We start from the raw sequence: 14729 nt of genomic DNA, 5'->3' as shown, positions 1-14729 counted from the left end.
TCTGCTGGCTAGTTAAGAATCAAGGTCAATACCCTTCATTGGACAACATCAAGGGGAGCAGGAGAGTTGCACTTGTATGCACTCCATATGACCATATTTAGGGTGTGTCTTTGAGTGTCAGCACTGCCCTTTTGTGTTTTGTACAACACTGTGATTGCCCAGTTAATGCAGAGCAAGTATATGAATCCCACTAGTGAAGGCTGAATGGTAAAATAGTGGATCCAGTGTTCTCTTCCATCCTCCTCAACTGATAGGTCCATTGGATCCATACGGGTCTATATCAGAACATCGAAAGTTCACAATTTCGAATGTTCTTACATCGACCCCCAATCCGTGAACGATGACAACATCGAACATTCAGAACAGCAAATTTTTTCCTAGGGAAAACATTTGCTGTTCCAAAACACATACACACAACACAAGCACACCAAACAAACAGCAATCCACACACATACACCCAAAATCTTACAGCTAACCCTACACTAAACTGTACAAACACCACTATCTACTTACCTTAACCCAAACCCTAACCCTAAGGTCCGTCACTGTCACACACTCACCTCACCCGCGCCCTAAGCCTAACTCACCTAACCTGCCCTAACCCTCACGTCCACACAATCGCACACATACCTCCCTCGCTCCCTAATCCTAACTCACCTAACCCACGCAAAATCGCACACTTACCTGAACCCGACCCGTAACATTCCACCACAGCGCTGAAAATAGCAAAACAACAGAAATGGACAACCAAATTCTTTCCCTAGGAAAAAAAATCGGTTATCTGTCGTTTCGCTATTTTCAGCATTTGTTGAACAGGGGTCGATGTAAGAACATTCAAAAGTATGAACTTTCAGTGTTCTAATATAGACCCAATCCATACAGCTCCAATATTGGCAGCTCTAGACTTTTCGGATCCAAGGCCCAGGCTCCTCACCATGTTCATAATTTGCCTCTATCATCTGAATACCTCAGACCTTGCTTGCTTCTTTAATGCTACAGATGTGGTCTCATTGGTCCTGTGCTATTGGCATATAAGTGAATATTTATTGTATAGTTGCGAGGTTTCTTAACTAGAGCTTACTGTTTTTTATTTACCTCTTTTAAAGTTTTTGTGCCTTTTCTGCCCCATCCCCATGACAGGTCCACTCTGTTTGGACCAAAGATGAAAGATGCTGTCTAGAAGTGAGCAGAATGGGAAGACCTTGTCTGCTATCAAGATCTGCTTCTCTACGCCACCAGACATTCTCTAGGAAACAGAAAGGGAGCAAGAAGCTTTGGTTACATAGACTTTAAAGACTTGCACCTGACACGCCTCCCAAGAAGCAGAGGGGGGAACAGTCATAATGCAAGAAGCAGAGGAGGGGACAGTCACAATGCATGTCACCCTCATAGCAGAGATGGCCCACAGAATCAAGGGTTTTGGGGACCCTTTCAGCACTCCTGAAAGGTTTCCCAACTGCTGCACTCTGAGGCATTCGGAGGGCTCTTGTCTCTGCCCCCCTCAGCCTGGACAGCCTTCACCCAAAACGTGGGTGCAGAGAATCATAACACAATATAACACAATTCTATTTCTTTACTCTCCCAGCAATTCAAAATGACTTCCTGATGTCACACCCCTGTAAGGGAAGGCTGCAGCACAAGAAATAAAAAAAAAAAGCTGTTAGACAAATATGACATCCAGGAGGTCCCACCAGACTAACAAGGACCTGGAGTCTACCCAGTTTTCTTTTTGGTGCCAAAGAAGAGTGAGAACCTCAAGCCCATTTTGGACCTCAACCAGATAAATAATATATAAAAAAAAAAAAAAAAAAAAAGTTCCACATGGGGAAGGTTCACTCACTCCTACAGTTGTTAAGGAAGCATGACTGTATGTGCTTCAAAGACCTTCATGATCTGTACTACCACATCAAGACAGTCAGGCACTCAAGAAGGTTACTTTGCTTTTAGCAGCGATACAATAAATTCCAGTTCAGATCCCTGCTCTTTGACCTCACCACAGCCCCCAAGTGTTCACTAGGTGCATGCAGTGGTTATAGTCCACCTCAGACTGCAGGGATTCCACATGTTCCCATATGTGGATGACTGTCGTATAACTGTTTCCTCCATGGATCTGTTACTCCAAGCCAGGGATTCTGTGTTGCAGCTTTTCTCCCATCTGGGAATTGTAGATAATATGGAAAAATCAAAGTTAGTTCCTGTCCAAGCAATAGAATCCATTATGTCCGCCTGGATACGATGTTGCAGATGGGCAGACATCCAGAGTCAAGGGTTCTCACCTTTAGTCAACAAGTGTCAGTGGTCCTCTCCTATCAGAATCTCCCAGCCAGATGCATATTACATCTGAGATCTATGGCAGCCTCAATCCCCCTGTCTCTCCAGGCCAGATTTTACATGAGAACTTTGCAGTGGACTCTTGCAATTCAGTGATCAATGCTTTATCAACAGATGCAGTTTCCCATTTGTCTCAACAACATATGCAGACATCATGTTCACTGGTGGTTGGAATTCTCCCCGCCCCAGTCTTCCAAGGATAGCCCTTTTATGCTATCACTCTGTCAGGCCACAGTGACTTTGGATGCTTCCCAGTTGGGGTGGGTAGGGAATTTCAAGGGAATGACAGTCCAAGACACAAGTTCTGCCTCAGAGACCAGTCTCCTCCTCAGTGTTCTACAAATGAGAACATTTCTCATAGCATTGCAGACTTCAGGATTCCATCCCCAAGGGTGTGATTTCAGTCAAGGAGGACAACATCTTGGTGATTTGTTTCATAAACAGATAAGGAAGAACACTTTACCCATTGTGTTGAGAAGCCATGAGGGCTTGGCAGAGAGCAATGCTTTCCCATCACTGCCTGGTGGCAATACATATCCTGAGGAATCCAGTGTATCAGTAGACAAGCTGAACATGTCAACCATTCTCCCTCACCAGTTGTCTCTCAGTCAAGCGGTGGTTGATTGTATTTTCAGCCACTGGGCCAGCTATGCTGCAGCCTATTTGCCTTCTCCTTCAAACACCAAGTGCAGCAGCTACTTTGCCCTCATCCCCCGGGGTGGGGGAAGTCCCCAAGGGATGCTGTGGTCCACACTTGGCCCTGGGTCTTCTGTAAAAGTTTCCTCCATCTTCTTTCATACAGAAGTTTCTGCAGAAAGCAATTTGGTGTATGGCAGAAGTGATTTGCATTGCTCTCTTGTGGCGTATGGTTTTCTTATCTCTGGCCTTGCTTGAAATGCCTGCTATGGGTGCTGGATCTTATTCCAGACCTAGTCTCTCACTTGTTCAGCAAGCCAAAACTGGACATAGTCCTGAAACTAATTGCATGGTTTCTTCATTTCTGATGATGGCCAGGCAGTCCAGCCTCACATCACAGGTTTTGCATGTCTTGGCATCATCTCAGAAAGCCTTCACTAGGGAAGTTTACAAAAGCAAATAGAAGAGATTTTCTGTATGGGCATCTAGCAGGGATATTGCTTCTTTTTTGGTCCCTCTCCCTGCTTTTCTATAATTTTACCTGGTCTGTTTCATGATGGAGCTTAACTATTCCACCATTAAAGTTCAGATGGCTGCCATCTCAAATTTCTACGTGACATTAAAAACAGACTCCCAGTTGCATCTCTGAAGTAAAGCTTTTCTACGGGGTAATTTGCTTCTTCACCCCCCTCCCACTTTTAAGCAATCTGATTCAACCTTGGGACATTACCCTTTTGCTTCAGGCCTGAACAAAACCCCCTTTTGAACCAGCTGAGACTGTGAAGTTAAAATATATTTCTTGGGAGACACTTTTTGTGGTTGCTATTATTTCCACTCAAAGATTTTCAGAGCTTCAAGCTCACTCTTGTAAGCCAACGTACTTTATTTTACATAAAGATAGGGTATCACTTTGAACCAACCCTACATTTTTTTCCAGGGTGTCTTCAGAGTATACTTTGAATCAAACTATTAATCTACCTATTTTCTTCCCAAATTTTTCCAGTAAAGGAGAGTACGTTTTACACTTGCTGGATGTACATTGACAATTGAGATTTTACCTGCATCTACCTAAAGCTGTAAGAAAGTCGGGCCAATTCTGTTTCCTTTTCTTCAGTCAAATTGGGAAAAGGGGTTTCTAAAGTGACTAGCTAAATGCATTGTATGTATATGAGAAAAAGCATTTAACTTGCCCTTTAATCCCAAAGCTCATTCTACCAGGGCAGTAGCCTATTTCTCAAGGGTGCCTATTGATGACATCTGTGTGGGGGGTACTTTATCTACTGTGCATACCTTTATTTCCCACTGTAAGATGGATTTACTTTTCAGGTCTATGGCTTCTCTTTTGGTTCCACCATCCTCAGGAATATCCTTCCATGAAATCTCCCATGGTTTGTAGTAGATGGGGACCCTGTCCCATCATTTGAGGAAAAACAAAAGACAGAACATTGGATATGAAAGTTATGTACTTGCTATAATGCTAGATCCGTGTTGTCATCTTCCATCCTCCGCAACTTTGCTTCCTTTCATCCCCCAGCCAAATTGTCATTCTCTTAAGGCTCTTTGACTGCACTCTGCATACCAGGAGCCTTGTCTTGTTACAGCAATAGTCTGTAGGCCTGCTGTATATTTTTGTGATTCAGGTACTAATTATGTTTCTGTATTAGGCAAGGAAGCTTGATCTGAGCTATTCATTTGCTGGATGGGGATTATGGGTAAGGAGTGGAATCAGGGCTGTGAATCCAAAAAGTCTAGAGCTGCCAATGTCTGATCCATACAGATCCGATAGACCCATCAGCTGAGGGGGATGGAAGAGGACAACACAGATCTAGCATTATGGTAAGTACATAACTTTAATTTTTGGAGGGGGTCTACTGCTTTTGAAGGAATGCTTACTAGACATATTTGAGGAGTCTACTATTGGTTTTTCATGGGCAACTTCCATGTCTTCGGTGTCAACTGTCACATTATCATTAAAAGTGTGGAGGGCGGTAACCCCCATGCTGCTGATTGAGATGGAATTTGATGAATGGATCAAGGTGTAGGATGTCTACTCACATCTTAAGGCCTACAAGGTAGACTGCCTACCTAAACATAGGCCCAAAATGCTGAAGCCTGAGCAGTCATCACTTAGCTTACTTCAGCCAGTGCTGACTGGGCTTCAGCCTGCAACCCTCATTCAGCTCATCACTCAGGAAGTCCTAACGTTGTCCTACAATTTTACAGAATTCTTGATGTTTAGGCAACCAGCTTCTGAAGAACCATCAATATCAGAGGTAACTTCTGTCAAAAGGAAAAAGAATCGACTACCTCAGACTCAGAGTTGGAGGAATTCGCTTATGTAAACCAAATGTCCAAAACCTCCTATGTGCAGTCTTCACACTCCTTGGCCTCTGTACTTTTGGACTTTTCCCTTTGTAGAGACCATCATAAGATGTAGGAGAAGGCCTTCAGCTGGAATCGAAGGAGTTCTCATGGGCACAAAAAAGTTACAGAAAGCCAAAGGCCTTTTTTCGGCTCAGAAACTGTCATCCCACCAGTGATGGAAATCCTGGATTATGCCTTTTACTCTACAACTTTGCATCTTGATTCTCAACCCCCTGATCCCAGGAAGCCAGACTGGTTGTGGTCTTCAGCTTCCCCAAACATTTGTATAAAAATCCTGAGGCTGATCTAGCAGTAGTGTCAGTCTGATGTTCATAGTGTTTCACTGTTGCAGTCATTACAATTGGGTTATCCTGCTGGCAGGCTACCCACAGTCGGCCTGAATTCCAAAGTCCTGGTCTGGCGTCAGTTGCTGTCACCTCCTTCCTGACGTCAGTGCACCAGGGGTATAAAAGATGCAGCTGACGCCATTTTCTCCAATCTTTCTTGCCGCGCAGTGCCTGAAGCAAAATCAGTTCGCAAGTGCCGGTCGGCCGACTCCTGAGATTTTCAAGTTCGAATTTCAGATACGAAGTCTTCATTAAAGCTAAGTATCCTGTTGGGGAAACTTTTTTCTTGCTCCAGACCGATGTCAGAAAAAGTTAATAATTGTATTTCTTGTGGGAAGCAAGTACTTCATTAGGATTTTCATTCTTACTGTATTCCTTGCCTAGGCCCTGACCACGATGTTGCTAGTTGTCGGTTTTGTGCTAGATTTAACCAATGCACTATTAAACGTCGGTACGATTTTGCATTTCATTATTTTGGCAGAAGATTTAATTATATAATGCAGTCGGAACATCTGACTACCGGAAGTTATAAAAAACGCAAAGACAAAGAAAAGGAGAGGCATCCGAGGTCCAAAACTGACGAGTCTTCAGCTAGGCCAGTCGCCGGTTCTCAGTGAGGCGCTTTCGCAGCCTCTGACGCCCGCTGCCTCAGAGCCACAGGCCGCTTCCTACTCTCACGTGGAGCCGACTAGGCCGCTGGAAACTCAAGGTATTGGACCCTCTGAAACTATTCCCTCAGATCGGTCCGGAGCCGCCGAGCAGGCATCGGCTTCTGAGGGTGTTTTCAGGCCTACAGTTATATGTGAAAACGATTTCAGCTTCAAAGGCAAAGACTAAAGCACCTCTAAAGACAAAGAAACAAGTACAACATTCCCCTGGACAGGCCTCCATGCCTACAAAACAGATGCTTAAAATGGCCGAAGACCTAATTACTTTGATCAGGTGTTCCCATCCCCCTCCTGATAAGAGACCTAGGCAAGAGACAGAATATGAATCCTCAGATCAGGTTTCCATTTCCTCTGATTCCTCTTCTAAACAGGGATACTCTCTTCCTCCCTATGAGGATTCTGATGCTGAAGAATCAATCCCTTCAGCCTCTCCTCCTGAGGATTATTCTTTTGGGGAGACCCTGCATACCATGAGGGAGCATTTCCATTGGGAGAGCCAAGATTACTCAGAATCTAAGAAAAGGCTCCGAGATTTTCTTTTATTACCTCAGCACAGGCCCCTTGCTATTCCTCCTGTTTTGGACATTGTAGATGATGTATTTATAGAGTCCAGTCTCACTCCTGACTCTTTACCACCAGCTACTGTTAAGCCAGAAAGATACTACAGAGTTCCTGATTCACATAAATTTCTTTATAAAAACCCCGCTGCTGACCCAGAAACTATATCTCAGAGTCCCAAAGAGGTCAAGGCGTCCACTGCTAAAAACCCTGTCCCCTCTGATAGGGATTCAAGGGCGCTGGACAGATGGGGGAAAAAGATTTACACTTCTGCTACCTTGGCTGTAAGAGCCTTAAATTGTCAGTTTCATATGCTTAAATATCAACAATATCTTATGTCACTACAACAGAAAATGTTAACAAATTCTGAAAGTGCAGAAAACAAAGAAATGCAGGATTTTTTGCATGCAGCTGAACAAGTGGGAAAGCATACTTTGCAATGTGGTTTTGATTCTCTGGAGGCCTCCTGCAGAGGGCCACTGTTACAGGTTCTGTCATTAGGAGGCATGCTTGGCTAAAGGAACAGAATCTGCCTGATCATGTTAAAGCAAAATTATTAGATGCTCCATTACAGCATGATACCTTGTTTGGTGTTAAAGCAGAAGGGATAAAGGGAGGCTTCTTTGTTCACCAGTGGCAGTGGGGAGCTTGGAGCAGCCTATCTATCCCTGGAGGAGTGTTCCCAGCACAAGAATCTGGTAGTCTATTGGCCGTTTTGGGCCAATTTCTAGCTCTTTCAAGTCCCCCTGTATAAAACCTGCTTTAGCGCAGCTTTGCGCATAGTGCATCGGGCAGCACCACTTAATTGGGTTTAAACCATTCTCAGCTCCACAAAGTCTGCTCTTCACTTTTTCCCTTAGAACTGATCTAGTTCTCATAATAAACACCCTATTCCCACTCTAAAGCCTGGAACTGGCTCACTAAAGCAATTATATAAGTCAGCACTAAAAAATTAAAAGCACTACACCCTCACAAACTCCCCTTGAGTACTTTGTTCCCCATTGGCCCTTTTTTTCAATTATAAAGGAATTCCCAATACTATTCTAGCATGTCCAAAGGTCAATTGTCAATCTCCTCACCGGTCCAGCTGGTGAATCTGGGAATCTTGAGGCAATGTTACAACTGCCTCATATACACAGACAACCCTCTCTTCCTCCCAACAAATTCCAACACATGAGAGATGCAAACATATAGCCAAACTGGAGGCTAAGCTCTCTCAACTCAGTACTTGCGTAACCCGTCAGGAGGAGAAGGAAACCACACTCACTACAATTCCAGTCTCGCATAGACCTACCACAACAGCAAACCAAACACATAAACACACAAAAACATACCCGGAGGCTCTAAATAAAAATCTGCCTAAGCAGCAGAGACCTCCAAATCAGACACCCAAGCAACCGCTACCCCAAAACAAAACACGTGCAACACATAGCTCACAAAGTCAGTGTGCTGAACAGTCACAGCCCTTAAGGCTAAACAACACACCTGATACACTTGTAATAGGTGACTCTATCATCAGGCATACTGACGTTCCGCTCACCAGGCTGAACAAGGAGAAGGTCACGGTGAGCTGCCTGTCAGGCGCTAGGATCCGCCACATAACGCAAGCACTCAGGTCACTCCAAGGTAAGCACAAATATGACTCAGTCATTGTCCATGCTGGTGTGAATGACCTGAGACGTACCTCCCTGGACTACATGAAAAGAGGCATAGAGGAGCTCTCTGAGCATGTAGCCCAGGCCGGTATGACCCTGACCTTGAGTAGCATCTTACCCTCACCAAGAATGATTCCACAATATGAAGGCAAGATGATCAATTTCAACAATTGGCTTAAGTATTGGTGTCATTCAAAGGGGATCCAATGCCTGTCTGCCTGGGATGACATGCTCGACAAGCCACGATGCTTTGCTAGGGACGGCTTGCACCTGTCACCCCTGGGCTTTCGGATATTGGCAAAGGCTCTTGCCACCCCCATAGTGCCTTTTTTAGGCAAGGCTCAAAAGACAAACCCACCTCCATAGGTATCACAAGGGATAAGAAACTAAGAGTAATGCTACTCAACTCCAGAAGTCTAAACCTCAAGATACACGCACTTGAAACTCTCCTTAGCATGGAGAACATCGATATCTGTGCAGTAACAGAAACCTGGTTCAAGGCTCCCGAGAGCACCCCAGCACTACCAGGTTATACCTCATACCATGTTTTTCGGCCCCAAAACTTGAACCGAACCACAAAAGGAGGGGGAGTATCAATATTCTTCAAAGATACCCACACCTCCAGGTTGGTGGCACAGCACGAAAGATCAGAGACTATCCATGTGCAACTAATAGTGGGTAAAACTGCCTTCCAGTTTATAGCCTGCTACAGACCATCCTCCCAAACCCAGGAACCCCACTCGGCCTTCCTGAGAACACTGGAAAATATGAAGGTCTCTCCAAACACCATTATATTGGGCGACTTCAACTACCCTAACATAGACTGGGAGCATTACTCTAGCTCCAACACCCTAGCCCAAAGGTTCCTAGAATTTATGAACTCAAATGCTATGGAACAACTTGTTTCCACTCCCACAAGAGGGGAAAACATACTGGACCTGATAATCACCAACATGGGGACTCTATGCTCCAGACCAGAAGTGTATCCCTCACTGGTAAGATCAGACCATAAACTAATCTCACTAGATATTCACATCCCGACCCCAGCCCCTGCCCAGAAAACCACAGTGAAAAACTTCTCTAAAGCAAATTTCACACTCCTCAAAACCGAGGTGGAATCCTTCAAAGCCCCCAGGCCTGTGGAAAATATGGTCCAGACTGCAGAATCCTTTATAAACGCATTCTATGAACACCTTCAGGAATGCATGGATCATGCAATCCCAAATAAAACCAAGACCCAGTCCTCCAAAGTTAGGCATCCTGTCTGGTGGACCCCAGCCATAAACAAACTATACAATAGAAGGAGGAAGCTACTACATGACAGAGCAAAATCCCAAAAAGGGAAGGCATCTCTGATCAGTATTAGCAAAAAACTACAGGCACTCATAAAATTGTCTAAGGCCAGCTTCGAGAGAAAAATTGCACAGGACACTAAGGATAATCACAAGGCTTTCTTTAGTTATGTTAGGAACCTGGGTGGGAATTCCCAGATATGCTCAGAATTAGTCCAAAATGACAAAAAATACACTGAACCCACAGACATTGCCAACATCCTAGCTGACAGGTTCAGTGCAAACTCCCCTTCCCCACCAAAAGGGCAAATATCTATCCCAGCAGAGTGCTGCCCCCCCTGACATCTCAGATGCTCAGGTAAGAGCCGCCCTCTCCAAAGCAAAAAACACAGCATCAGTGGGACCAGACGGTGTCACGGGCTGCGTCCTACATGAACTCCAAGAAGAACTAAACCTAAACATAAAACTACTGTTCAATCTCAGCCTTACTACAGGATATGTACCCAAAGAGTGGCGTACAGCAACAGTGGTCCCGCTCCACAAAGGTGGTGCCTCAACGGATCCCGGAAACTATCACCCCATAAGCTTGACTAGCTTGGTCTGCAAAGCTATGGAAAGGATCATCATGGACCTCATAAATAAAGATATTGGGGACCTACAGACACTGGATCCTACCCAGTTCGGCTTTGTTAAGGGCAGATCCTGCCTCTTAAACCTGGTTGATTTCGTTGAAACAGTCACCATGGCCATTGACGAGGGGAAGGTGTTCCACACAGCCTACCTGGACCTTGCAAAAGCCTTCGATACAATAGCCCACTCTGGCATTATAGATAAGCTCACCAGCTTAAATATAAACCCCTATGTCACGAGATGGGTTTGCAAACTGGCTCAAGGACAGAACCCACACGGTTAGAATTGCTGGAGCCATGTCAGACTCCAAACCAGTTACAAGTGGCGTCCCACAAGGCTCAGTCCTGGGACCTCTCTTGTTCGGTATATATTTCTCGGAGGTACAGGCTAACACGGAAGGACTGTGGCTGACCAAGTTCGCAGATGACTGCAAACTGGGCGCCATAATCGACTCTCCAGCCGACACAAGCATCCTACAAAAGGGCCTCATAGAAACAGACAACTGGTGCCAGAGCCATGGCCTCAAGCTAAACGCCAAAAAGTGTATAGTCATCCCCTTTGGCAAAAACAAAGTGCCCACAAATTACCACATAGGTGGTAATCCATTACAGCGGAAGAAGTAATTAGGGACCTGGGGACCCAAGTTGATAGCAATCTCTCATTTGACAACCACATGGCCAAAGTGGTTAGAAAAACATTTTATATAGCCCACCTAATCATGAAGGGATTCACATCTAGATCAAGGGAGGTCATCGTGCCTCTTTACTCATCCCTCATCAGGCCCATAATCGAGTACAATGCCCCTTTTGGGATGTACCTTACCAGACACCTGCAGCAACTGGAAAGACCCCAAAAGTACCTCACCAAGAGGTTAAAGAAACTCCAGCTCTACTCAGTGGCATACCACCTACTCAGAGGCGATCTGTGCCTGATGTATAAAGCCATGTCCAACCCGTAATTAATGGACATGCTGCACCTCAGAAAATCCAAATCCCATCGAGCTAAGCGCTCGAGAGACTTGAACCTCAGCACTGAAATAAATAGGACATGCTGGAGGGACAGATTCATAACCCAGAGGCTCCCTTCACTCTGGAATAAAATCCCAGTCCAGGTTAGGCAGAGTCCCTCATTGACTCTCTCTTCAAGAGGAATCTTGATGAGTGGATGGGAGATAGTAGGTTTACCCCGGGTATCACTTCTGTGCCACTGTTAGAGGCACAGTATACTAACCTCGAAAAAGGGCATAGCAAAATTCATTTAAAATGGGTGGCGAAAGCCAAGCACACTCTGGCTAGGCTTATAAATGCCCTAGGGCAGATAGCCTAGTATGAACCTATGAAGGTGTTGAAGAAAATGGAGGACAAAGCAAAATCTATGCAAACAGTCAAGGATTTCTTACAGGTACAACCTCCCAGATTTAGCAGGAACTGGCATGCAAAGAATTGGTCCTTTCCAGTGTCAGACAGGCGACATAGAGGCAGATACAGATGCCCCAGAGGCAGATCCCAGCCCCAGGGCTCATACAGGTCTAAACAATGGGGTGCTTCTACCTCTAAAAGCGGAGAAGATAAATCACAGCCATACAGGAAACAGTATCAATGACATTCCCCTGCCAGCACCAAGCACTTATCTTCTGGCAACTCCTTTAGGGAGAAAACTAGCACTTTTTTCACAAAATTGGCACATGATTACCCAGGACAAATGGGTCCTGAATATAGTGTCACAAGGCTACAGGTACCATTTTCACACCCTGACAAGGGCAAACGGAATGCCAGACCTGCCACACAATCAGTGGGCAGAGGCACAAAAAGTTTCATCCTTCATGGACATGAGGGCCATTCAGCGAGTACCACAGCAAGAGGAGGGACTAGGATTTTACTCAAGACTGTTCTTGGTGCCCAGAAAGGACAATGCCTGGAGACCAATACTGGACCTGTCTATTCTAAACGCATTTCTGGATTTTCTGAAATTCAAAATGTTGACTCTGCAGCAGCTTCTGCCCATGCTGGGCAAGAAGGCATGGCTTGTGACTTTAGACCTAAAAGAGGCATACCTGCATGTCCCAATCAGACACTCATGCAGACGATACCTCAGATTTATAGCTGGCTCAATGCACTACCAATTCTCTGCACTGCCCTTTGGCTTCTCTACTGCGCCCAGGGTCTTCACAAAATGCCTAGTACCAGTAATTGCATTTTGCAGACAAAGAGGAATACAAATATATCCTTACTTGGATGACTGCCTTATTCAAGCAGAGAACAGGAACATTCTACTACAGCATCTGGCGTTTGTAAAAAGATTACTAACATGCCTAGGGTACACAGTAAACGAAAAGAAATCAAAACTAGTACCCTCTCAAGAGGTAATATTCCTGGGTGCAAGCTTAAATACAACTGCCCGGATGGCTTATCTCACGCCAGACAAAGACAACTGACTACTTATTACAAAATGTTGGCAACAAAGACCCAGCTATCTGCAAGGAAAATCCTGCAGGCATTGGGCTTCATGGCATCCTGCATTCTTCTAATTCCATATGCAAGACTGCATATGAGGAAACTACAATGGTATCTAAAAAGTGTTTGGACTCAACATTGCCACAGCCTGGAACCAATACTTACCCACAGTCCCTGTCTGCAACCAGAGTTTCGATGGTGGGCAAAGGCCTGTCACCACAACAAGGGACAGCCTTTCACTTTACCCACAGCCAGGCAGACATTAACAATAGATGCATCAGATTATGCCTGGGGGGCACATTTGGCAGGAAGATGTATTCAGGGGACATGGCCCGCAAGCCAAATGCATCTACATATCAATCAAAAAGAGATGCTAGCTGTTCAAAATGCCCTGACAGCCTTCAAGGATTTACTTCAGCCAGGACAACTATTGATAAAGGTGGACAATACTACAGTCATGTGGTACATCAACAAGCAGGGAGGCACACATTCCTACCCCCTCTGCTGACTAGCCATGACTTTGTGGGACACAGCATTGACTTATCAAGTACATCTGCAAGCACAATACCTGCCAGGAAAGATAAATTCTCTGGTAGACGAACTAAGCAGAAACCTAAAGGATCCCCACGAGTGGAAATTGGATCCACAAGTCTTCAGCATGATGATAAGGAACTGGGAATGTCCGGACATAGACCTATTTGCCTCCCCTCACAACTGCCAACTAAGGAAATTCTGCACAAGGACTTATCACAAGCAAGCATGGAAAGTGGATGCTCTCTCTTTCAGCTGGAAAAACTTAACAGTATATGCCTTTCCCCCACTGCCTCTCCTCCCCAAGGTATTCCTAAAAGTCAGACAAGAGAAGCCAAAAATGATACTGATTGCCCCAGACTGGCCCCGCCAGCACTGGTACCCAATCCTAAAAACCTTGTCTCAATGCCCAGCCTGGACATTACCTCAAATTCCTCACTTATTGACCCAACAAAACAGATCCTGCACAGCCAACTCAGGACCGTAAATCTGGCAGTATGGCGGATAATGTAACCGTACAAAATACGCCTCTCTCTAAAGCAGTGATGGATGTTATTTTGGAGGCCAGGAGGCCTAGCACCAGAAAATCATATGCAGAAAAATGGAAGAGATTGTGTGCTTGGAACCAGGCACAAGGAACTGACCCGATTCTACCAAATATTCCTCAGATTTTGCAATACTTAACTGAGATGCTGGACAAAGGCCTATTCATCAATTAAGATTCATGCCTCTGCCATTTCAGCTCATTACAATACAGAACCACCTATTTTTTTCTCATCCATTACTAAGGCAGTACCTCAGAGGGGCCAAAAACATAAGACCTCCAAGGAGAGCACCAATACCTGCATGGGACCTAAATTATGTCTTGGAAAAACTCACACTGCCCCCTTTTGAGCCAGCCTTTACAGCTGATATAAAATTCTTATCCTGGAAAACAGCTCTGCTCCTAGCAATAACCTCTGCAAGACGAGTCTCAGAGTTACAGGCATACATGGCTGTGGAACCTTTTATCATTTTCCATCAGGACAGGGTTTCTTTGAGCACAAACCCGACATTTATGCCTAAGGTAGTGTCTAGAGTGGCCCTGAATCAAACAATTCATTTGCCTACCTTTTATCCAAACCCACAGAATAAGGGTGAGAGACTTCTGCATTCTTTGGACATTCACAGGCAGCAACACTTCTACTTGGACAGAACCAAAGCTTTCAGAAAGACTGAGCAACTTCTAGTGGCATATGCTGCACGATCACAAGGAAAGGCTATC

The 14729-nt window shown here is 45.0% G+C and overlaps 1 protein-coding gene across 1 annotated transcript in view; it reads left to right on the top strand.

The window, feature by feature from the left end:
- The window catches only part of MIGA2 (mitoguardin 2), a 1296375-nt gene that overhangs the window by 1149395 nt on the left and 132251 nt on the right, over positions 1-14729 (top strand). The gene's annotated exons all lie outside the window — the stretch shown is intronic.

This window comes from Protopterus annectens, chromosome 16.part0 (assembly GCF_019279795.1).
Source record: "Protopterus annectens isolate FY-2018-M chromosome 16.part0, PAN1.0, whole genome shotgun sequence".
NCBI classification, from domain to species: Eukaryota; Metazoa; Chordata; order Ceratodontiformes; family Protopteridae; genus Protopterus; species Protopterus annectens.
This window is presented reverse-complemented; position numbering and strand designations above follow the sequence as displayed.